This window comes from Mus caroli, unplaced genomic scaffold (genome assembly GCF_978045245.1).
Source record: "Mus caroli unplaced genomic scaffold, Mus_caroli_1 scaffold_3, whole genome shotgun sequence".
Lineage (NCBI taxonomy): Eukaryota > Metazoa > Chordata > Mammalia > Rodentia > Muridae > Mus > Mus caroli.
Genome location: NW_028227258.1, coordinates 81,584,226 through 81,611,444, shown reverse-complemented (window position 1 = coordinate 81,611,444; position 27,219 = coordinate 81,584,226).

The window sequence follows — 27,219 nt, the reverse complement described above, 5'->3', positions numbered from 1 at the left end:
ATGCAGACCAGCAGAAAGCCAGCAGGAGGGAAAATTCAAGAGACCCTCAGATTCTGTTGTCAGTTAAAGCTGAAAAACAGTTTCCTATGTGTTACAGAATGTTCCTTGAATCTTTGAGACGAAAGAGAGAGAAGACATTTTACCCAAATTCTGCTATGGACTCACCAATGTCTGTTTATTTTACATTGTGCATCCTTGGGACAGATCCTCAGCAGAACAGTAAAATCAGAGAACTGAACACAAATTTAAATTGCAAGGCACAGAAATGAAGTTGGACTGATGATCTCAACAGAACCATTGTGCTTCTGCCATTGTAAAAAAGAAAAAAAGTCAGAGAACAAAGAATATGATGCCCACTATGTCAAAAACCAAATAAAAAGAACCAATATACCAAGAAATAATGAAATGTGTAAATTCTATGAAAGTATCCTCAATAGATATGAATGCAAAGATAGCATTGATCTGGAATTTTCATTTAAAAAATAATCTCAATTACCCCAACTACTCTCAGGTCTACAAGGAAAATGGGGTGTCTTAGTTAGGGTGTCCATGGCTGTGAAGAGACACCATGGCCATGGCAACTCTTATAAAGGAAAACATTTCACTGGGGCTGGCTTACAGTATCAGAGATTTAGCCCATTATCTTCATGGAGGAGAGCACAGTGGCATGCAGACAGATATGAGTGTAGAGAAGGAGCTGGAGTTCTAGATCTGGATTGGCAGGCAGTAAAAAGAAAGACTGAGCCACTGAACCATGAGTCACTGAGTCATTGAGCCACTGAGCCACTGAGCCACTGAGCCTGGCTTTATTTTCTTTATTTACATTTCAAATGTTATCCCCTTTCCTGGTCACTCCCCCTCTGGAAACCCCCATATCACATATCCCCTCCTCCTGCTTCTATGAGGGTGCTCCCCACCCACCCACCCACTCCCACCGCCCTGCCCTTGCATTCCCCTACTCTGGGGCATTAAACCTTCACAGGACCAAGGACCTCTCCTCCCACTGATGCCAGACAAGGCCGTCCTTTGCTACATAAGCGGCTGGAGCCATGGGTCTATCCATGTGTACTCCTCGGTTGGTAGTTTAGTTTCTGGGAGCTCTGGGGGGTCTGGTTGGTTGATATTGTTCTTCCTATGGGGTTGCAACCCCCTTCATCACCTTCAATCCTTTCTCTAACACCTCCATTGGGGACCCCATGCTCAGTGCAGTGGTTTGCTGTGAGCATCTGCCTCTGTATTTGTCAGGCTCTGGCAGAGCCTCTCAGGAGACATCTATATCAGGTTCTACTCCAATAAGACCATACCTCTTAATAATGCCACTCCTTATGGGCCTATGGGGACCAATTTATTCAAACCACCACATGAGAGATGTGAACTGGGAAAGTACTCAGTTCTGCCTGGGTGGGTATTAGCCATAGCTCTTGGGTCAGATCCTGAAGTAAAATCATGTTTATCTTCATAGTTGAAATGCCAGTGTGATACAAAAACAACCCTAACAACATAGACTGGTTTTATGCAAAATGCAAAAAGGACTATCAGATTGTTTTAGAATTAAGTGCAATTAGATGGGACCCTTCTTGAAGACTGAAGTTTTTCTGAAATTCACAAAGGAAAAGGCTAAAGCAAAACCAATGACGTAATGGATGGTGGCATTATTGGCATTGACATCTATAACCTAGGTAAGGCCTACTTGTCTGTCCCCTGTGGGATAATGGTGACATGCTGTGGACATTTATTTTGCATAACAAGGAATGCTCTTAATATTTCTTTACAGAACTCTGTTAGTAGATGTTTAGCTGCTATATGGAGCTGTATACAAGCATCTGGGAGGAACACAGATGTTGTCCCAACGAGAATGCTAAAAGATCGAGGAGCAGTTTAAAAAGACCTTCTTACTCAGTCAATGTCAGGTGGGGAGCATACTTTCATTTTGTCTTTTACAAAAAGAAAAGCAATTTAAAAGAACTTCATTATTTAACATTGGGTGACCTGGATTATGGTAATTCTTTTGACTAAATTAGAGATTTAATAGACAATTTCTCATTTGTTAAGAGCAGTCAGTTTGGGGCAAATGGAAGGACTATTGTTACAGCCAGACAAAAAGTTCCACAGTAGGTTAAGGGGAAAGTGAAGGTTGTTGTTTTGTTCATATAGGAATTGCACCTCTATGTGATCAAACCTGGGGGACAGTGGTACAGGTGCCATTTTATTTTTTTTATCTACTATGTTTGCAGTTATAAGATAAAAGTGGAAGAGACAGAAAAATAAATACCTGCACATATCGCAACTAACTTTACTGCAAACAGTGCTACAGCAGGAAAGCTCCTGGTGCTTTGAGACAGTTTCTTTCTGAATTGAATATCAGAATCTAAATTCAGATTCATTTGCTTCTATAGCAGTGAGGGAATTCCTGTGTTAAATATGTCACCAAATGCTGCAGATAATGTGAGATTAAAATTCATAATGGCAACAAAAATCAAAATGACATTAATGAAAACACCATGCCTTCCATTTCAATCTCACCATGACCAAAGAATACAAAATTAAAAAAAAAATCTTGTATATATATTGGAATATATACAAGAAAATAAAAACTCATAGCCATTATAACTCAGTAATGTCTAGATCATTTCAAATTAAATGCAAAGAAGGAAGCACACATAGGTACTTTCTCTATCTGATCTCAAACAGAAGTAAGGCTACTCTCTAAGGGGCAATTCCATTAGTAAGAAACTCTTCAGTGTAACATGGAGAATGAGGACACGAAGTATATTTACTGAGTTAAATTGCTGTATGTACACATAATTCCTCACTCAATACAGAACCCCTGCAAAACTGAATGATAGATACATCCTTTTATATAGGCTACTGTCATTGAAAGTGTGCTTTTGATTGCATTTATATCAAGAAGATGGAAAAAGCTGAACACTTAAAAATACTGTTCATCATTCTAAATAAGCACACCTCGTTGTCCATTTTCCACGTCAGCACATCTAATTTTTCCAGGAAGAAGGGGTGGGAAGAAAATAATAAGGAAATGGCCTAAATGGATTTAGCTTAGAGCAACAAAACTACCTTAGCATTCTTAGAATCATTATATTCCCATTAAAGTCTCCAGGGAATAGCAGGGATAATTCCAGCCATCTGCAATTGGCAGTCTGTAGCTTAGCCTCTAAGGACTAGAAAACACTTACTGTTTTTAATGCCAAAATGTAATTTTCACTAACATAGACATTGTCACTATTCAAGAGGGAGTTCTAACTTTCAAAACAATTTTCAATCCTATGAAATGGATTTGATTATAAAAAGACTGAATCAGTTATTTGAAAAGTCACATTACCACTTCCAAGAATCTCAAAGTAAATTATACATTTAAATAACAATACTTCAAATTTTATAGAGCAGCAATATGTTCTTTTAATAGCCTCTGATGTAGATATAGTTAAGATGAATTGGGAATCTGTTTATAATCATCTTGACACTAAAGAAGTATTGAACAGTGCAGCAACAATAACTTCATGCTGTGTGCATATGGGTGGCACCTTATGGATTAAAAATAAATGAGTTGGGGCTGGAGAGACAGCTCAGCCATTAAGAGCACTGTCTACTGTTCCAGAGGTCCTAAATTCAATTCCTAGCAATCACACAGTAACTTATAACCATCCATACTGGGGTTCGATGCACTCTTCTGGCATGTAGGCATACATGCAGATACAGCACATATATACATAAAATAAACAAATAAAATCTTTTTAAAAATTGAGTGAATGAATGAATGATGAATGAAAGAATTAATGAATGAATGAAAACAGGATAAACATTTTGGAATGTGAAAGAATGGGGCTTATTGGGGAATGTTGGAGGAGTGTGAAAATTAGATATGCCAAATATACATTCTATACATGTATATAATTTTCAAATATTATTTTTTAAGTATAATAATGAAGAAAAATAGTGAAACCCTAGATTCTACAGTATGGTATGATCTAGAAATAAATCTCCATAAGTCCAATTTCACTTTCTTTCTTTCTTTCTTTCTTTCTTTCTTTCTTTCTTTCTTTCTTTCTTTCTTTCTTTCTTTCTTTCTTTCTTTCTCTTTTCTTTCTTCCTTCCTCCCCTCTTTCCTTCTTTCTACCTAACTAAAATGGGCATCTTAAAAAATGCCCAAGCTAAGATAATATAAGTCTATATTAAAAATGAATTTTCTCACAATGACATGGCTATTGCACTCACAAATTCTTAGCAGCTGTAACAGCATACAAAAGACTTTTGTAAGATCAAGCTAACTAAAATCCAAACATGGTTAGGTTAGGAGCTTCTGAAGTCCCACCCTTGTCCGAGGACAATTATTTAAAAATGACATTTATTGGATGGCACTGCGAGGCTACCCATACTGTAGAATATGTCCTTATACCCCTGCATACACTGACAGCACTGAGTAAGGTCGATGAGCTTAAAATAAATGACATGAAGTTATGAAAGAAAAGGGCTGGGAAAATAGAGAAGAAATTGAAGAAGAAAGGAGAAGTGATGGATTTGATCAACAGATATTTGAACATATGATATTCTTAAACAATAATTTCAATATGTAACTTTTATAATGAGAAATCCTTTTGCATAGTGGCATGTAAATTAAGGGACGTTATTTTGACAGGGCAGCAAGACAGCTATTTGAGCATATAATTATATAATTTATATACTTTTTAAAACATAGAATAAAATTAATACCATTAGCTCAGGATAAATTCGCTATCCTAGATTTTTGAGGTGATAACTTTTTGGATTTCCTTCATCCCCATAAGTAAACAAGTAAGTTCACATTCTATTTTTCATGAATGGAACTTGTAACTTCTTTCAAAAAGGCCCTAGGAAAATCCTTCAACAAATGGATTACAGAAGTATATCTTTTTGATAGCTAAATATTTGTTATAGATCACTTTTACAACATGCCAAATCATGGCTTTATTTTTGGTATTCTCTCCTATAAGGCTGACGAGTATTGCTCAAATTTGGCATGGTCATTCTGTGTCTTCTAAACCATTTTTATGTTACCCTTATATAATAAAACCTGCAGAAGTAATAAATATAGTAAATTTGTGCTTCTACATAATTAGATGATAAATATCCTGTGATAGGTAGTTTTTACTCTCAATTTTGAGAAATTTGGAGTCAACATTTATCTGTGAAAGGTTTAAGAAGCCATGATTCTTAAACTATGAGCTGACATTTTACCTGAGTTGCTATTGTTAGGACATTTAGGCAGCAACAAGAAAAGTGACTAATAGCAAAAAACAAGCTACCAAAGAATTGGGTCACTGCTGTGAAGTATAGAGACATGTGGTTCATAGATTTTTGGAATTAGTTTTTGGGAAGAATGTGGAAAGATTTGGAATTGAGAACCAGAAACACTGGAAAGATGATGTAAGATGAACTCAGTGTAGTAGTCTGACAGGAGTATGGAAGTCCAGAGTTTCTGTGAAGAAATAATGTAGTTTCATGAGGTTTCAGAGAAGAATCAGTATTCTATTAGGAAATTACCCAGAGGACTCTCCTGTCATATTCTGGTGAAGAATCTGCCTACATTCTGTCACCATTCTAGGAGCAGCATTTAGTTTATGTCATTGTTACTGTCTATCATTCTCATCCAGGTCTACAGTGAGGGACAGCAACAAAGTAAAAAATTATATTTAAAAAAAAAATGGAGATTGGCTAAAGTGACTGCCACCAGCAAAGAGAAATCTTTTGTCCTGTACTGGGACAATAGAAAATGTACACTAATGTAAATAAATAAAATATCCAATAAAAAAGAAAATGTACACGGTGGCAAGATTCAACCCATTGGGTTGCCCATGTTGGCAAAATCTAATTTGAAATTTGAAAGGAAAGAACATAAATCAGTAACTGTTGAAAAGGTTTTCTGTATGAAAACAAGTGCCTAGGGAAGTATCTCTCAAGGTTAGTAGGCAAGGTTCCCAGAGGCCAGTGCAATTGAGCATGCCTGTTAGGGTAATTCTTGATGGGTTAACTGAAGTGGGAAGACCTACCCTCAACATGGGCAGCACCATATCAGAAAATGGGGTCCAGACTGAATAGAGAAGAAAACAAGCCTGGAACCAGCATTAGCCTGTATCTTCTTAATTATGGATTCAAATGGCCAGTTGTTTCAATCTCCACTTGTTATTACTTCTATGATATGGTTGTACCTTCAACTGGGAGCCAAAATCCTTTTGACTTTAAACCCACTTAAAAATCATATTCAGTCCCAACAAAGAGAAAGCCAACTAAAACATTCCATCCTAATAGCACGCTCACCTAACAGTCTCAGGGTAGATATAAATTTGAGTAAATAAATGAATTTGAAATAAAATCATCTTCTGAGATGGTAGTGTGGTGACAATGAGGATGGAGATATTTAGTATGTGCATCTGGATGTGTTATAAAGTAGGATTCTTAGTCACATTATAAAAAAGAGTTCACAGTAAAATATGGATGATCTTAATCCCACCTTTATTTGCAGTCATGGTGGGGTATAAAATGTATGTCACAAATGTACAATGTTAGAATGATTTGTAAATAATTAAGCAAAACAGATATTCATAGACTTAGATTAAGATAACATGGAGGTTTTTATTTTCCAAGACAGGGTTTCTCTGTAGAGCCCTGGCTGTCCTGGAACTCACTCTGTAGACCAGGACATGGAGGAGATGTAAGCTGCCCTGGCTGTAAGTGGGAGGACATTATAGTGCAACAGTAATCCATGCAGCACTACAGTTTTTTAGTTTAAGGGGCAAAGAGTAAGATATTGGGGAGTGATATGCAAACTAAGGTGCTCCAATCCATGACTAAATTTTGAATCTGAGTCTCCTATACATAATTAACAGTTATACTTGGGAACAGATCTTATACCACATAGATGTTGGCACTAATTAGCAGTACTACAAATAAGATGTTTCAATGAAATTATTCTGTGTTCAGTGATGCTAAATTATATCTTCTTGAAGACTCAAGTATCATTTAGTGTGATAATCATATAATATCCTATGGAACTTGAGATATTTCTTATTGACTATATTATGCAGGGCTACTATTAATCCACTTACACAAGCACAATGTGTTTCAACAAGCAAATCAAAGGCAAGTGAAAGAATGTGAACGAACAAGGTGGGTGATTCAGGAGTAGGCCCAGCAGCACATGCTTACCCTTTGCACTAATACTTCACGTACCAAGCTAACATGTATCAGCACACACACACACATACACACACACACACACACACACACACACATCCCACAGTGCACACAATATACAAATCTACAGAGAAAGACTACTATAGATGAAGGGCCTACAGAGAAAATTATTAGGAGAAAAAAATCTCACCATAACTTCAACAATGAATGAAAACTACCCAATGAGGTGAACAATTTATATAATAAAATATTACAATAACAGAAGATGGAAAGGTTTCTGTTCTGAAAATACATTTTTCCTCATAGAATATATTCCAATTACCATTTGCCTCCCTCCACTTCTCCCATTTTCTCCCCACCTCTGCTTCTATCCAAATCTACCCCTTCTGTTTGTAATTAGAAAATAACAGACTTCTCATGATAACAGTAAAATGTAACAAAACAAAATATATTAATATGATAGGATAAAACAAAACTATCATATCATATTTGGCTGATACAAATGGAGGAGCACAAAGGAGCTCAAGAGAAGGCAAAGAATCAGAGACCCACTCGTTTTCACACTCAGCAATCCCATAAAAACCACTAAACTGGAAGCCATATATAAACACAAAGGACCTGGTGCAGACCTATGGAGGCCCTGTGCTTGTTGTTTCAGTCTCTGTGAGTTCATTTGAACTTTAATCATGGAGATTTAGCTGGCCTTGATTTTTGGTGTCTTTCATTTCCTCTTTCTACCTCCTCTTCTACAGGATTCTCTGAATCATGACGGGAGGTATTTGATGGAGTCATCCCATTTAGGGCTAAGTATTCTGTGGTCTCTCACTCTATCACAATGTCTAACTATGGATTTCTGTATTTGTTCCAATCTGCTGCAGGGGGAAGCTTCTCTGATGATGGCTGAGTAAGTCACTAATCTGGGCCTCTGAGAGGAGAGAATATTGTGGGAGAGAGCTGGGTGGGAAGTTCCACCAAGATAGACATTTGGTATCTGAGCACAGGTAACCAGCCATGTGGCAGAATGTAGATTAAAATAAATGGGTTATCTTAAGTTATGATACCAGTCAGAGAAGAGCCTAGCTATATGGGCAAGGTATTTGTAAGTATATTTGTAAATATATTTTGAATCTGAGTGTTATTTCTGGGAACATGCATCTGGGAGGAAGAACAGAGCCTAACTTCAATAAGTTCATGCCAGGCAATTGTGTTTAAATTGCTCTGCCCTGAGAAAGTTCTGAGGAAGAACTATTCTGTCAGTATTTAGTATGACATCTTTGGCATTTATATATATGCTCTGATCATGTTTTCTGGACTCAAACAACCTTCCTTGGATCAGAGCTTTCTTTGTTATATTTATGTTTAAAAGTACACTGAAACTGAAGTAAGTTTGTCTACAGCCTTAGACTACCAATCTTTCAGGTCCTTAAATCCAAAGTTCCACAAACACAGATCTGCATAGGTTAGCAATAGTTGATTGCTTGCTTTTTTTTCTTTCTTTCATTTTTTTTAATGGCAGTAGTATTTGGTTTTACCCTACATTCCCAGACTTTGTACTTTCTGGTTCTTGGTCAGCCACACAATCTATTATATGTGTTACATCTGGAGCAAGCCTTAAGTCATATCTGATGTTGGTTGATTATTCCTTCAAGCTCTGTGCCATTGACCTAGAATATCTTGTAGGCAGGACACCATTGCAGATAAAGGACTTGTGGCTGTCTTGGTGTTTACAGTTCCCTTTCTAGGGTTTGCATAAATATATTCTTGTACCAACGATGCTGGAACATATGAGTGAAGGCTCTATATAGGTGTCAACTTGACCACTTCATGTTCAATGAGTTTTGTAGGTTTTGGCTTCAGCAATGTGGTCTTGCTGTCAGTTTGTGGAGAGAAACCTGCTGTCCTAGCAACAGTCTGGATTGTTTGGGAATTCCTGTGGAATTCCCTTGCCCAACAACTCAATTAAATGTAAACCAGTCTTGATACTAGAAGCTTCATTTGGGACTCTATCCCTCCCATTACTTGGTGATTTCATTTAGATCTTTTTCATATATGTATGTACCCTAAGAAACTTCTATTGGGTTTTATTAGGTTTCTATATTATCCTTTGAAATGCCCTTAATTTAGCTGTTTCTCTCTTACTTGTTCATCATCCCACTCCTCCCCACTTCCTACACGTAATCCTCCTGTTATAGCTATTCCCACTCGTGCATAACTATCTATTCTATTTTCCTTTCCTAATATATTCTATCTGTAACTTCTAATCTCTCACTTTATACCTACCCTCCAAGGTTCTACAGAATATAGTTTGGTTATCATTGACATAACAGCTAATGTGAATGGAAAATATATTTTCATAAATTTTATTGATGCTTTGTGAATTTCCCATCATACATTCCAATCCCATTTTCCAGTACTTTCATATCTTCTCTCCATCCTTGTAACTTGCCCCGCAAATAAAATAGTAATAATAAACCCTGTTTCACCTTGAAAGCTGTGATATACCATCATATGTCACATAGTACACCCTTTAGCCCAAACAACTCTACTTGCAAATGTTCATTGCAATGAGTCATCAGTTTGGTTTGAGGCCCCTGACTTCTGCTACAAACTGTATCCTCACCATAACTCCTCTCAGATATCCTGCTGTTTTCCAGAGTCACGGGGATCCCAAGGTTATATATCTGTAGGACTGGCACATTCATGGTTTCTAGAAGCTCATAGATAGAGTAGATGTTGGCATAGCCAGCTCAAAGCTATGGTTCTGGACCTGGGTGGTAGCTGAGTTGGTCAGCCTGCCAACTCTCCTGCTCCCACACAATCAAAGCCAGCTCTCCGACTAGCAGCAAGGTATGTGGAAGACACTTGAAGACTCACCTGCTGGTGGTACCAGTAAGTTTGTGGTGAAGAAATGGGAGAGAAAGAAAAGCAGAGCTTTTTGTGTGCTATGAAGAAAGATGGCAGCAGTGAAGAGCAGCCTGATGTTAGAGGCCTGCACAGCCACCTGATGCCATGGCCATGTCCAACGGCCACACCTTACCTGGGTCACTCAGGAGAGCTGGCCCTGGTGATGTGAGCTCCAGAACATTGGCCAGACTCCTCACTGTTCATAAAATGGCACTTAGCATTTTTATGATGGATTATTTTTTTGCTTTTTAAACCAAACTATAACCAACTGAGACTAGATTCTATGCATTATTGATCTTATATCTTCACTTCCAGTGGCTGTATTTATAATAACCAGGCATTGATTATTGTTTGTGGTCATTGTTATGAATGACAGAATTATTTTTATATTATAGCAAAACATTTTACTATGCAGAAAGACCAAAAGGTAAAACTGAAAGTGAACATTTAGTTATATTCAGCCTTATGTCCAATAATATCTGTATTACAATATGAGCAATCATTTTGACTAATCATGCAAAAATAGTGCTAGCATTTCATTTAAATTAGCTAAAATTTGCATTAGCTCACATTAAATGATATGCATAGCTGATGTTGTACTACTTGATAACATTAGGGATAAAATATTCACTCCAAAGACCATAATCAGCATTATAACTGTCAAAAGTAAATGAGTAATTGCTGACATATTTAGTGGGAATCTCTGTGGCTTTGTGATGGCCCCATCTGGCCAGATATATTCTTAGCCAAGAATCAGCTTTTGTATAAGTCAGGGTTCTCTAGAGTCACAGAACTTATGGATAGTCTCTGTATAGTAAGGGAATGTGTTATGATAACTTGCAGTCTGTAGTCCAACTCCCCAACAATGGTCAGCTGTGAATGGGAAGTCCAAGGATCTAGTAGTTTCTCTATACCACATGGCTAGTAGATTCCAACAAATGTGCTGTCAAGTAAAGGAAAGCAGGTGAAGAACAAACCTTCCATCTTCCAATGTCCTTATGTAGGTCTCCAGCAGAAGGTGTGGCCCAGATTAAAGATGTGTACCACCAAGCCTGGCTCTGGGACTTGTTTTGTACCAGGCTGACCTTGAACTGAGAAATCTCCCTTTCTTAGTCTCCTGGGATTAAAGGTGTATACTACCTTGCTTGGGCCTAAGCTTTTAAAAGTCACTATACCTCAAGATCTCCATGCCAACACCCAGGTTAGAAACTTGTGTCTCCCAGCCTCAAGACCTGGATCACAGGTGAGACTTCCAATTCTGGATTGTAATTTATTTCATATTCATTCATTAGAACTTCTCAAAGAAGAATCTTCTCTCTGCATCTCAAAACCGAATTTGCCTAAGGAGAAATATGGACGTAACTATAAAGAAAGATGATACATTTAAGACAGATATGTATTTTCAACAAATTAAAAAGCTGCAAAGAAAATGTGTAAGGAAATCTAATATCCAATAACTAATACAAATTACAGACCATTTTAAAAGAATTCAAATGAAGGCATGCCGTGTGGGTAGACAAATCTATTCCAACAGGTCAAAGGCTAACAAGCAAAATCCCAGTGTCACGGATGGACTATCACACTATAGTTGTTAGTTAAGGTTGTCTTTGAGATTGCCAAAACTATATAGGTGACCACTGCTGCTGTTGGTTGTCCACTAGAACTAGATGGTAGCACTATAATGCTGGAGATGCCCAATGGACATAGGTCATAGAGACACCAAACTGGAACCGGGCTGAAGACTATCAGGCAGTTTGTTGAAGAGAACTTCAATTCATGATCATACTCATCCAAGGATCTTGTGTTCAACAAAGCCAACCAGCCAGGCAAGATGAACTATAGGATTTGGAAGATATCATCCCAAGTGAGGTAACTCAATCATAAAAAAACACACGTGATGTGCACTCACTGATAAGTGGATATTAGCCCAGAAAGTCAGAATACCCAAGATATAATTTGCAAACACATGAAAATTAAGAAGAAGGAAGACCAAATTGTGGATACTTCGTTCCTTCCTAGAATGATGAACAAAATACCCATGGAAGGAGTTACAGAGACAAACTTCAGAGCTGAGACAGAAGGAAGGACCATCCAGAGATTGCCCCATCCAGGGATCCATCCCATAAACAACCACCAAACCCAGATACTATTGCATATGTCAACAAGATTTTGCTGACAGGACCCTGATATAGGTATCTTTTGTGAGGCTATGCCAGTGCCTGGCAAATACAGAAGTGGATGCTAACAGTTATCTGTTTGATGGAACACAGAGCCCCTAATGAAGGAGCTAGAGAAAGTACCCAGGGAGCTGAAGGGTTCTGCAGCCCTATAGCTGGAACAACAATATGAACTAACCAGTATCCCAGAACTCATGTCTCTAGCTGTATATGAAGCAGAGGATGGCCTAGTTGGCCATCAATGGGAGGAGAGGCCCTTCCTCTTGAAAAGATTATATGTCCCAGTACTGGGGAATGCCCGGGCCAGGAATAGGGGGTGGGTGGGTTGGGGATCAGGGTGGGGGGTGGGGGCAGGGTATAGGGGATTTTCAGAGAGGAAACTAGGAAAGGGGATAGCTTTTGAAATGTAAATGAAGAAAATATCTAATAAAAAATTGTAATGGTGGGCAGGAGAGAGAGTAAAACTTGCCTATTTGATATACAAGCAGAGTGGTTTCTTGATTTCCAGATAGAGTATTGCTAGTTACAGGTGGCTGACACCGTTCTTGGTTTTTTTCTTTTATTGTGAATAGCTTAATACTTAATCAGTAAATGAAGAAACCATGATGGGCAATTTTGATATTTTGACTCAGGAATATTTTGGCATATAACATTATTTCATGATTTTTGTGTCTCTTTCTTTACTTCATTACTTTTCTTTCTTGCACATCTTTTCATCCATTTATTATATCCTACCTTTGAGAGACCTATCATGTAGCCCAGCCTATCCTGAAGCTCATGATACAGCTGAGACCTTGAATTCTGGATCTTCCTGTTTTTTCCTTCTGTGTTCTATCTGCACCCCTCATAAACTTCTTTTTGAAACCCAACTCTTCTAAGTGACTTAGCTATTTTTTGACAGAATTGGTTCAAATTAGACTGTAAGATTCCCAGAGGTCCACAGCATAATATGACCCTTTCTGCTTTCTTGTGGTTGCAGTCAAATCGAAACCTCATGAGCTTTGACAGGGTTTGCTCTGCTCACCCTGACAGGTTTTTATATTCAGCATACAAAGCTCACTTGTTTGACTAAAATAGCAACCTTGTCTTTTTCTCCCAGTCCTTGTGGGCTGATTTATGCCTTATTGCATGTTAATACCTGTATAATGCCTTCATGAGCTATTGCGGGGAACAAAGTAAATCAAACCTCAGTGGAAGGAGTCATAATCAAGAGGAAAAAGATTACAATTGTTCTTTCATGTACTCAGAAGGACTGACTAATCCCTTGATTGGGTTCATCAGCAAAGCAGAGACAAGAATGTCATGGGAGTAATTTGTCTTTCTCTAAATGAGCTAAATGAGAGAGAGACAGACAGACAGACAGACAGACAGACAGACACACACACACACACACACACACACACACAGAGAGAGAGAGAGAGAGAGAGAGAGAGAGCAAGCATACATACTTGCACTGGACTCTTTTATTTTAATTAGGTATTTTCTTCATTTACATTTCAAATGCTATTCCAAAATTCCTCCAGACCCTCCCTCCTACTCTCCTATCCACCCACTCCCACTTGTTGGCCCTGGCGTTCCCCCGTACTGAGGTATATAAAGTTTGTAAGACCAAAGGGCCTCTCTTCCCAATGATGGCCAACTAGGCCATCTTCTGCTACATATGCAGCTAGAGACATGAGCTCTGGGGGTACTGGTTAGTTCATATTGTTGTTCCACCTATAGGGTCACAGACCCCTTTAGCTCCTTGGGTACTTTCTCTAGCTCCTCAATTGGGGGGCCCTGTGTTCCATCCAATAGCTGACTGTGAGCATCCACTTCTGTGTTTGTCAGGCCCAGGCATAGCCTTACAAGAGACAGCTATATCAGGGTCCTTTCAGCAAAATCTTGCTAGTATATGCAATGGTGTCAGCGTTTGGAGGCTGATTATGGGATGGATCCCCAGGTATGGCAATCTCTAGATGGTCCATCCTTTCGTCTCAGCTCCAAACTTTGTCTCTGTAACTCTTTCCATGGGTGCTTTGCTCTCAATTCTAAGAAGGGGCAAAGTGTCCACACTTTGCATTGGACTCTTATACACACTGGGAGATAACTTGTAAAGGCTCAGATCTTAAATGGCATTTGCCAGGGCTGTGCCCTAGAAGATGATTGTAAATCCAGTAACTTATTCTCAAACATATTGTAATAAATGAAAACACACAAAGCAAAGATAATTGTTATAAAAAGTTGAGCCCTAAAATGATTTAATGTCAATTAATTCAGCGAAAGATCTTTAAATCAACTTTAGCAACAATAAATGATAATTTTTTGTTGTTTCTTGATTAAGGAAAATAGTTTGCTTCCTGATAAGAGAGATTTGGGGTGATTTTTATTATTGATATTCAGTACCCCATCCCAAACATTTATTGTCTTAACTTAAATGTAATTTTCAAAGAGGAAGGAGAGTACAAGAAAGATGAACACACTCGGAATGCAAACAAGATATGAAATATGTTTTAAACAAAGTTATTGTTGCCAGAATAGAAAACTGAGGAGCTATATAACCAAAGTGATCAATGTTTGTTTGGTCAAGACCTTTAATATTGTTTAATGTTTTGTAAGAATTCTCCAAGAAAGTTTAAAGGCATACATATCGCATCAAATGTGTGTAGGCAAAAGATGTCTATAAGTGCACCCTTGTGGACTCTGCCATACCTAAAAGGAAATATTCTGCTTTAACTGACTTAGCTACTGTTCTTAGCAAATCTCAAGCACCTATTAGGCATGTATTCATATATGGGGTCCTCCCTACCAACCTATCTGCCTAAAAGCAGCTTCCATTTCCCACTACAGAAACGTTAGTTAGCATCAGCCTGATAGCATACAGTCATTCCACAAAGAATAAGCTGAGACTGAATCTCTAGTGCTGCTATGCATTGTTCTCAGATGTGCTTGTATTATTCCACACTGAAATTCCAGTTTCCAAACAGATGACTAAAGAACAGGTACTGAAGATTAAAGAATATTCAAATGAGAAACACCATCAGACCCAAATACCTCTATTTTAAGAACTAAAAACAATGCAACTTATTTTTAATCACTTCAATTTGCAGCTATATAGACTATGAGCTTTTTTTACTTCCTAAAAATGTTATTTCTTCACATTTATCTCTGTTATATAGTAACAAAATCATTGATTCCTTTTGTTTTCTTCCATACATTTCTCTATCACATGATAAATAGAGAATATTAAAAACAGAATTTCCCCCAAGTCTTATTTCTTCTAATTAATAGGATTTCTGTGGAGTTTTTAATTTTATATTCATAATTTATTTATTTTTCTTCCTTTTGTTGTAAGTAGATACTTTTCATACAATATATTCTGATCTTTGTTTCTCCTCCCCCAACTGTACTATTTTTCCTAATTTTCCTTCCATCGGAATTTAAGCCCATTGTTTCTCATTCAAAAAATACATCTATAAAAATAATATTAATAAATAATGATAACAAGAACAAAAAAGAAAGTAGACTAGTAATAAACAAATAGAAAAAGAGCAAAATAAAGATCCAAGAAAAAGTACTAGAAACACATGCAGAAACAAAAACCCATGTTTGAACATACAGGAAGTCTCTCCAAACACAAACCCAGAAGCTATAATATATATGCAATGGACCTGTAAAGTTTAAAAAAAAAAAACTTTATGAGATGAAAAAAACCTCCAAAGATGCCATTGAGTTCCTTTTATGTTGGTCATATATGGCTGGCCATAGGATATGGCATTGAGAGTGGTTTGAATCCCCAGTGAGACTCCATCTAAGAGAACTGACTTCTTACCTACAAATGGTTATCATGTGGAGATATGTTTTCACCTGATGATGGGGAATCGATTGTGTCCACTTCTGGACTTGGTGCTGGAACTTTGTCAAATGTGGATGTATACAGGTCCTGTGAATGCTGCCACAGTCTCTGTGCATTGATATGTATGTTGGTCCTTCCTGAGTTTAGAAGTCCACAATTCTTTCCACCTTCATTTCTGCAGGGATCTCTGAAACCTGAGGGGAAAGATTTGATGGAAGCATCTCATTTAAAGATGAACTTTTCAAGGTCTCTAACTGCATAATGACCATCTGAGGTCTCTGTATTGGTTCTTATCTACGATAGGAGAAAGCTTCTCTGATGATGTCTGAACAAAAACCTACCTTTGAGTATTGCAGAATATTATTAGGAGTGATTTTATAACTATGTTTCTTTAGCAAAAACAATTGTATTTAGTTTTCCTTCAGGTAGCTGGTTTCCCTGATCTCTAATTCTTGGCCACCTAAATAGTGTTGGAGATGGGTTTCATCTCATTTCATGCATCATAAATTCAATCAGATATTGGTTGGTTACTCCTACAAACTTTGTGCCACCATTGCCCTAGAGCATTATAGAATGAATAGTTTTTACTTCATTTGGTGTTTAAGTTTATCATTTCATAGCATGGAGTGCTTTTGAGTAACATGAACACTAGTCCATAGAGGTGAAAGCTTTAGATAATCACCACCTTGTCATCTCCATGTTCAATTAATTGTGTAGCTGTTATTTTCAGAAATAGGGATTTAATGCTGGTCTGTGGAGAGCAACCAGTACCTTGATAATAACCTGGTTGCTCGGGAGTTTCCAAAGTCCCCTTTAACCAAAAATTCAATTAGACATAACCTAGATCCTGTACTGGAAAATTCATTTGGTGACAAGGGATGTCTAGTTGGGCCTCTGTCTTCTCCATTATTTGACTATTTTGCCTTCATACATGTATATATTTTAGGAAGCTTGTACTGTATTAGTTTTCCATATGACTCCTTAAAGAGCCCTTTTAACTGTACCTCCCTCACCCAATTCTTTCCTCTTCCTCTCCATTTGATGCTATGATTCTTGTGTACCCCAGTATTCCTTCATAAATATCTATTCTATTTCCCCTTTCAAGGGAGATCCATTATTAATGCCTAGTCCCTTATGCTATATATATAACCTTCATGGTTATATGAGTAGTAGCTTCCTAGTTAAACACTTTATATATATTAGCACATATAAATCCACATATAAGCAAATATGTACTGTATTTTCTTTCTAGGTCTCTATTTACTCAAGATGATATTTCTGGATCCATCTAGCTATTGTGAATATCCTGAATTCATTTTTTTATTGGATGAGTGATATTTTATAATGCATATGTACCACATTTTCTTTATCCATTCATCTATTGATGGACTTACAAGCTGTTTCCAATTTCTGATCATTAAGAATAGAGCAGTACATCCAGGCAGTGGTGGCACACTCCTTTAATCTCAGCACTTGGGAGGCAGAGGCAGGTCGATTCCTGAGTTTGAAACTAGCCTGGTCTACAGAGTAAGTTCCAGGATAATCAAGGCTACACAGAAAAACCCTGTCAAAAAAATAGAGCAGTGATACCTGCCCTTAAGCTGCAGCCTGTGTGCTTCCCAGGTGGTGCTCAGTGACCAAGGACACAGGCAAGAATTTCACCCAAATACCCACACCAACTGAAACACTCACATAGCCCACTAGACGCAGGATCTACCCACACCCCCCATTTCTCAAGACCCACCTCAATTCTGTTCAACTTCCCCACCCAGGGCAGACCAGCAACCCAATGCTACAACCTGCAAGCTTCCCAGGAGGTTCATAGTAACCAAGGGCCTTTACGTAGGATAAAAGAATTCCCTTAAAGAAATACAGGCAAACAGGGGGAAGCCCTTAAAGAAGAAACAAATAAGTCCCTTTAAAAAAATTAGGAAGATAAAATCAAGCAGGTGAAGGAGTTGAATAAAATGATGCAAGAACTAAAAATGGAAATAGAAGCAATAAAGAAAACACAAAGGGAGGCAACCCTGGAGATGGACAACTTAAAAATGACTTCAGGAGCTATAGACACAAGCGTCACCAACAGAATACAAGAAATAGAAGAGAGAATCTCAGGCATAGAAGATACCATAGAAAATATTGATAAATTGGTCTAAGACAATATAAAGTGTAAAAAGTTCCTAATCCAAAATATCCAGGAAATTCAGGACAAAATGAGAAGATCAAATATAAGAATAATAGGAATAAAAGAGCGTAGAGAATCCCAGTTCAAATGGCCAGAAAAAAATCTTTAAGAAAATCTTGAAGAAAACTTCTCTAACATAAAGAAAGAGATGGCTATAAATGTACAAGAAGCCTATAGTACACCAAATAGAATGGACCAGAAAAGAAAATCCTCTTGTCAAATAAAAATTAAAACACCAAGTGCACAGAACAAAGAAAGAATATTAAAAACTGTAAATGAAAATGGCCAAGTAACATATAAAAGCAGACCTGTCAGAACTACATCAGACTTCTCAGCAGAGACTCTAAAAGGCAGAAGATTCTGGACAGTTGTCAGACCCTGAAAGAATACAAATGCCAATCCAGGATACTATAACCACCAAAACTCTCAATCATCATAGATGGAGAAACCAAGATATCCCATAACAGGACCAAATTTAAACAATATTTTTCTACTAATCCAGCCCTATAGAGAATACTGAAACAAAATCTTCAACACGCAGAGGATAACTACACCCAAAACAATACAAGAAACTTAACAGTTGTTAATAACCCTCCCCTCAAAAGAGAAACATATACACATAAAACCAATTCTAGCAACAAAATAACAGGAATTAACAATCATCTGTCTTAAATTCCTCTCAACATCAGTGGACTCAATTTCTTAATAAAAACACACAGACAGACTGGATATATAAAGAAGATCCAGAATTTGCTGCTGAAAAGAAACACATTTCAGTGACAAAGACAGACAGTACCTCAGAGTACAAGGCTGGTAAAAAGTTTTTCAAGCAAATGGTTCCAAGAAAAAAAACTGGAGTTGCCATTCTAATACCCAATAAATTAGAGTTTCAACCAAAAGTTATCAAACCAGATGGGAAAGGACATTTTATATTCATCAAAGGAAAACTTCACCAAGAGGAAGTCTCACTACTGAACATCCATGTTCCAAATGAAAGGGCACTCACATTTGTAAAAGAACCTTTACCAAAGCTCGAAACACACATTGAACCTCACACAATAATAGTGGGAGTACATATGGAGGGAACCCTGGCTGCAGCCACATATGTTGCAGAGGATGACCTTGTCTGGCATCAATGGGAGAAGGTGTCCTTGGTCCTGTGAGGCATAGATCTTTCCTCTTCTGATGTCTTCTTTCATATCTAGCTTTTATTATGGCTGTCTTTCAGTTGCTTCTTTAGACTTATTCTAAGATATCTTTAAGCCTATTGTGAAAGGTACTTATTCACTGATTTCATTCTCAATCCACTTATCACTTGTATTACTGTATCATATGAATCTGATACCAGAAGTCTACTGTTTTTTGCAAATTAATTTTGTATCCTGCTTCTTTTTTGAGTTTTCTTTTAATTTAAAATTTTTTTCCATTCAATATATAATGATAATATCCTTTCATTTTAATCCCATAACACATCCCAGATCCTTCCTACTTCCCCACTGACCCAACTCTATGTTCTCTTGCTCTCTCATCAACAACTCCCTCTGCAAAAAAGAAAGAAAGAAAAAGAAAGAACAAATATAAAAATAAGCACAAACAAAAAGTGAATGAAATCAACATGATAAAAAATATGAAAACAAAATAAAACAGAACAAAAACTACATAACATATAATAAAATAAGGAGTTCATTTCATGTTTGCCAGCTAGTTGTTTATGTCGGGTGTGACCGTAAGTGTGGCAGATATACCCAGGGAGATTCTACTGGGAAAACTGATTTTTCATTTACAGAAGATATCAACTGAAGAAGATACCTTCTTGGTTCTGGGTAAGATTTGTGTCTTCTTGCCTTTCTCCATGCTATAATTTTGTATGATTTTAACCTGTATATGTATTATATATGCTGCTACAATCTCTGTGAGTTCGTATGTGTATCAGTTCTGTTGTCTCTAAAATGTTGTCTCCTTATAATCATTCACCACTTTTGTCTCTTATAATCTTTTTGTCTACTCTTCAGCATATATCTCTGACCTTTGAGGGGAGGGCTTTGATGAGGACATCTCATTTAGGACTAGGTGCTCTGAAGTGTCTCACTGTCCATATCGTCCAGTTGTAAGTCTCTGTGTTCATTCCCATTTATTGCAAGAAGAAACTGCTCTGATGATGTTGGGTAGTTCTCAGATCTATGGGTATAGAAGTATGCCAATAGAAGTCATTCTATTGTTATTTTCCTTAGCAGAACAATGGTAGTAGCTGTTTCCCTAGGGTCAAGATTTATCTACAATTAGGTTTTTGGCCACTTCAGCAGTGCATGTGGGTTTTATCTCATAGGATGAGTGTCACTTATGATTTTTAAAAAGTAATTTCTTACTCCCACTACATGTGTGCCACTATTTCTCCAGAATATCTTATAGAAGGCAATTAAAGGTTCAAGGGTTCCTAGCTGGATAATATTGATAATCACTGTTCTCTCTTGTGTGATGCAAAGTACCTTTCTAAACTATATTTTATTATCATTTCTTAAACCATGAAACTGATTTACTAGTTACAAAACAAAAATATTCCTTCCTCCTTTATAATCCTAAAAATAATTTTTACAAGTCATACATCACATTAAGGACTGTAAATTATATGTATTGAAGGAATTTTATATTCTGCCTGAATTATCTAAAATTGGATAGAGCTAAAGAAATGTTTATTCTTATTTCTAGAGAACCATTCAGTTTCCAGAATTGTCCTCTCAAACCCATGCCATGGTATAGACATAAATGTACATGTGCACACACATTTACACACACACATGTGCACACACACACAGTAAATAAAATACCAATGTAATACATGTTTTAAGGGAAAAAACCCACAAACCACTGGGGATTCTACTGTATTTTTAAACATTTACTCTTGAAATACTAGACTTTCTTAAGGTCTTCTTTTTTTAATATCACAATATGTTCACATTAATTTTATACATCCTTTACATAGCCCCTCATTATACTTAGCCTATTGTAAAGCTTTGCCTATACCCATGCTATTAAGAATATTTGGAGCAGGAGAGAGACAAAGGCAGCTGAAGATAACAGCATAAAGAAACAGCAGGACAACCTCTGTCCATGTGTGACCGTGGAATCCATGTTCATCGTTCCAGAGGTTGCTGTGGACTTAGATGCTTGATCATCTACTACATATTTTTATTGATCTCACACACAGTGTGCTTTTTAAAGTATACTAAAATATCGATTTTTATAGCATCTCCACAACTTATATATTCATAATTAATTAAAGATAAGATGACTAAAGTACAGAAATATATAATGCCCAGGATGCATGGTAACACATTCTACAGAAAAGACTTTGAACTAATTCGGTTCGGTGATATGGTGATCACTTCCTTATGTGTTTATTTTATGTTTTTAGTTCAATAACTTTTAAAATCACTTGTAGTAGACTCCAATGTACTGAAACTGCTTCTCATATTCTGTTAACATTTGAATGTAAATGTTTAAATTCCTTTTTTTCTTGGTATTTTTATTAGATATTTTCTTTATTTATATTTCAAATGCTATCCCCTTTCCTAGTTTCCTCTCTGAAAATTCCCTAAACCCTCCCCCCTTCCCCTGCTCCCCAACCCTCCCATTACCACTCCCCTATACTGGGACATAGGTTCTTTACAAGACCAAATGTTTAAATTCTTTGGCATAATTATATTCTATTCGTTGTAGTGGTTTTTTTTTTTTTGTTCCTTCCTTCCTTCCTTCCTTCCTTCCTTCCTTCCTTCCTTCCTTCCTTCCTTCCTTCCTTCCTTCCTTCCTTCTTTCTTTCTTTCTTTCTTTCTTTCTTTCTTTCTTTCTTTCTTTCTTTCTTTCTTTCTTTCTTTTTTTATAATGAGTCTGCTGTTTTCTTTCCTAGAAATATAATCATCTTGCTTGTGTTGCTTCCCAACACCTGTGTATTCTGGAGAGTTTGTACAATAGTAGTATTACTTACATTTAAAATGTTCAGAGAAAGTTGATAAATACACAATGGGAGTCAGTATTTCTTTCTGGAAGATTTAAAATTGTAAATTGAATTTTCTACTATATCAAATTTGTATAGGTGAGTCCTTCAGGCTCCTTTTGCTCTGCTGCTCAGGGATGGAAAAGATTCTAATAATGACATCACAGCTGTACCAGGCTTTTTACCTGGATGATAGGAATCAAAACTCTGATCTGCAGGCCTATCATCAAGGACTTTAGCTCTTGAGCATTGCACAGCCCATATCTGAGACATTTTAATTCCTTACAGTTTTCTATACTCAGTGTATTTAACTCCAAATTCTTAAAGATATTACTCATTTTTAAGTAGTTCCCACAGTTTGGTAAGAATTCTTTAATTCTTATACCACTTGCTCAGATATAATGATTCTTTTTTTTCTGAGCTCTAAATTTTCTTTTTATATTAGACAAGGGATTTCTATATGACACCCTTACACATATAATTTTGGAGAAAAAGACATATCAGGCATTTTAATATCAAAATTTCAGCCATTTTCATTTCAGCTAACTTGCATATCTTTCTCTTTATTTCTTTTCCTAAAAAAAGAAATCCAACTATATTCATGTTAGGCCACAGCATGTTGTCCAGGCAGATGCTTTCTCTTACTTTTTCTTCTTCTCCACATTTCCTCTTTGTGTATTAATATGGACAGTTCTACTGGTCAAATTCAAAATCACTGTTGTCTTCCCTTTGCTCAGACTTACAGATAATTTTATTCTAGAAGGAAAATGAGGCAGAGGATAAAACAAACAGGAGAAGATAGGAGCAAAGAGAAGAAAGAAGAGTGGGTAGGAGGTGGGAGTAAGAAGGGAAGGGGAAGAGAAGGAAAGAAAGGGAAGGAAAAGGCAGGAGAAGAGAGGAGAGTCGTACCCATTTTTCCTTTGTACCATAAGAAATCTAGCTATTTAGAGCACTTTCTTCACAAAATGAAGGATTTCACTTATCTTTTTAAATCACTTTAGCTGAGGACATTGCATTCAGTTCATTTAAAAAATGTTTTTCAGAGGCCATTCTCACAAGTAACTTCTGTGTTGCATTTTTTTTTATCCTTTATGCATTTCTGCCTAGTGAGCTTCGAGTGAAAGTTGTTTTAACTGAACACAGAATAAGAATTTGAGTCATCCAGACAGCCTTTCTCCTCTTCTCTGCAGGAGTTCTTTCCTGACCTGTTTCCAGGCAACAGGCATCCTTAAATTGTACTTTAATTTTTTGCCATCATGCACTGATAACTTAAACCTGGAAACCATATTTCAAAGGATACGTTTGTTGCTTTTTATATTTAATGATGCTTCCCATAGTGGATCTGAAACATCATTACATTATGCCTGTTTTTTTCTCATGATATGACTTTGAATGAGTGTTAGATGTTTTTCCTTTGCAATCAAAACTTAAATCAAGAAAAAGTTAAATGATACAACAAAACTCTCATCTTCTACCTTTCATTTTAGATTATACAATGAATTTCTTTCTTACTTTTGTGTATATGATTTTATGTGATATGTGTGGTGTGTATGAGTGTGTATGTGTTAAATGAAGTTAAGCCCTTTTAATTCATCTGTATAAAACACCAATTCCTATCTCCTCCTTTTTACTTGGGTTCTTGTAAGTGTAATGTAGCATAAGAATATTTCATGTACTTAATTCTGCTCAAAATTACACACAATAGTTTAATAGGAATTATTAATATCTTTAAAAAGAATGTGGACATCTATGGTTTTATAACTAAAATGGACGCTTTCTTCTTCTCTGATGTAAAATGATATAAAATGTCCATCATAATAGCAATTTTAGACGGCTCCTTATTGTCTTAGTACATGAAGAACAATTTGCAAACATATGAAAAGGGAAACTATCAGAACTGTTTAAGATGCAGACAGATCAAAGTAAACCAGCTAACTTTATTTTCTTTCCATTTTAGAAGTTTTTAAAAGCTATGTGGCCATGTATATCATATTGGAATTAATGACTTGATAAAATATTATGCATATGAAAACAAAAGGAGTTGATAAGTTATCCAAATAGAACACTTTAATATATACAAGAACGAACGCGATAAATTTAATCTACATGTTACATTTGTTAAGAGTAAACATATATTTTACAGTTACTTTTATTAAAGAACATATGATGCTATTTTTGTGTAATTCACGTATGATCACTTTGTACTTACAGTTGGTGATATTAACATATATAAACTTTTTTTTTTTTTTTAAGGAATGGAAAGAGAACTGGGATATTCCTTTCTGCTGATCAGGATACATAGACTGCTGGCAGAGAATGTAACCAGCAGCTCTGAACCTTGTAAGCAACTATATCACCTTGCCAGGCAAGATGCATGGCTGCTAGAGGAATACCCAACTGCTCTTTGAGTAATTTTTGAGAACTGCTTCATAAGAAGGAAATAGTGTCCGGAATTATAAACCTGCAAAGTATCATACTTGAGGAAGAGGAGGGCATAGGTCCTGGAGGTGAGACTTATTGTTATTGTACTGTCAAAATACAAGCTGACAAATTGTATTGTAAATATTCATGTTTACATTTATAGACAATTTCTATTCTCAGCTTTTACTATGGACGCCTCTCTTTACAGTGATCAGCAGCTAATACTGAGTCTCATGGTCACTCAAGAGGCTACTTTTTAACACTTCACCTAAATAGAAGCCCTCAAATACTCATGGACTATTTTACAGTAAAGAGTCAAAAGAATTTAAGACCCAGATGACAGGAAGAAGGGCTATGAAACACTATGTTTTGGGCATTAATGTGGTCACTGCAATGATGAACAGAGAGCACTTATTGCTGTTTGACTAGGCTTGTACAAGACAGGGCTTTTCAACTGCCAGTCATGGATGAGAAAAGAAAATCATGGGAACTTAATCTTCTCTGGGGCACTATTGGTTATTGATGGCTGCTGGGGGAAAGAGGAGACATCCTCTTCAGTTGTGTTGCCTCTAGTGAGCCTGCCCTGCTCCAAAAGATAATTCCACACCCATGCTTCTATGGGCAGTTCCTGTTAAACTCAGAAGGTCATGAAACAAACAAACAAACAAAAACCAGGAATGTGAGAGAGATACTTGTAGAGAGAAGAGAAGTAGTTGAATGGTTGGGAGGGGGAGAGAATAATCAGAATGAAGAGTGTGTGTGTGTGTGTGTGTGTGTGTGTGTGTGTGTGTGTATGCAATGTAGTAAAAGAATGTTTTTAATAAAAGAAAAGAAACCATGAAGTGTTCTAACAAGGACAGTTGAGTCTTTCTCTTCTCATATAGGAGCATAGCATTTGGAGGAAACAAAGTTTGACATGTATTTGGCAATAAAGTCTGGAATCTGAAGAAGATGAAGCAAAAGTCATGAGTGGGCTGAGGTACATGGTAACAACCAAGCAGCCTAATGTCTCCATATGCTTACTACTTAGAAAATGTGAGAAAAATTACTTTTGTATAGTCTCAAGGTAGGCAGGATCTAGGGCTCTGTCTGCCTTGTGCTCAGAAAACAGTTTTGGCTTTGAAACCTAGATCTAAAGCAGGACAATGGAGATTGGTCAAATGTTTCCTTCCAAGGATGCTGCTGTTGCCATCCAAGACCTCTACCTGCCCTTCCTCAAAAGCAACCAAGGAAAGAACACTAAGGAGCCACTGATAAATACGAGGTTTTGTTCAGATCATGTGTACCACAATGAAAGTGTACCTAAACAAAACTACTTTAATACATCCTGGGACAATGTGTTCACCAAATCTGGCTTTAGAGACTTGAACTGCAATTGTGAATGTTGTTCATTAGTGCTGCTTGCTACAAGAAACAACACAAAACAAGAAAAACTCAAAAGTAATCCTAACAACGAAGCAATATTGATAGAAGGGATACCTTTGAATTTTTTTCTTTTTCTCCAGTGGATTTAGCTAACACATATTTTTTTCTCTCACAAGTTTAATTTTTATATGTGTTTTGAATCTCTGAAATATCAACAGTCAAGAATTATGGGATATTCCATTTTTTCATTAATCTTTGTTCCCATAATCACACCCACTATAATAGTTCATCCATCAGTGTACAGTCTACTTCTCCAGTGAGTGTATGAAAGTCTTTCATGGTGTCCACTTGTCAAATTGTAGCAAATGCAGTAAATGCATATGCTTTTGCTTCCTCCAAAAACATGTATACCTCCTTCTGTAATCTGGCAATGACCTTTATTGCTTCGAATAAAATACCAAGCTTGCCATTTTGTTCCCATAGATCAGAGCAGGGCAGAAAGGAATCACACTCAATCTAGATTCCAGGGAGTCAAACTAAACTGTGAAATGGGTCAGTTTTCAAAAAAAAAAAAAATGTGAGTTTCACAACAATCAGCCATAAAGCATTCAGAAACCTGAACTTTCAATTGAACATTTATTGAGTCATTCACAATGTGGATGTCTACTGGCTCTACTAATTTTTAAGGGGCACTTTGGGAGATTTATATATTTTTTAAAATTAAAATGTACACTGCCTCGCTTCAAACCATTCCAAGAATTACCTAATTACTTTTCAAAAATCATGCGTCTCTTTTCCTCAGTTGTTATTGTTTTATACACACACACACACACACACAAGTATATACTTTCTAGACTGCTTACTTTATATTAGATAACCAAGTAGGGGCTCATTAACAATTTCTCAACATCATTGCCTGCCTATAATTCTTTGTTTAGAAACAGGGCCCTGTGAGACTCTGCACTCCTATATTATTAGCATGCGTATTGGAATTGTACCTGTCCAGTTCTTGTTTAAGCAACCATACTATTTAGGCATGATGGTGTAGCTTCTCCATCATTTCTGGAAAACACAATATCACAGCAGATTTCCTTGGCCTTCTAGCTCTATCAATCTTCTGTCTCCTTTCCCAAGCCTTATGTTTAGGAGTTGT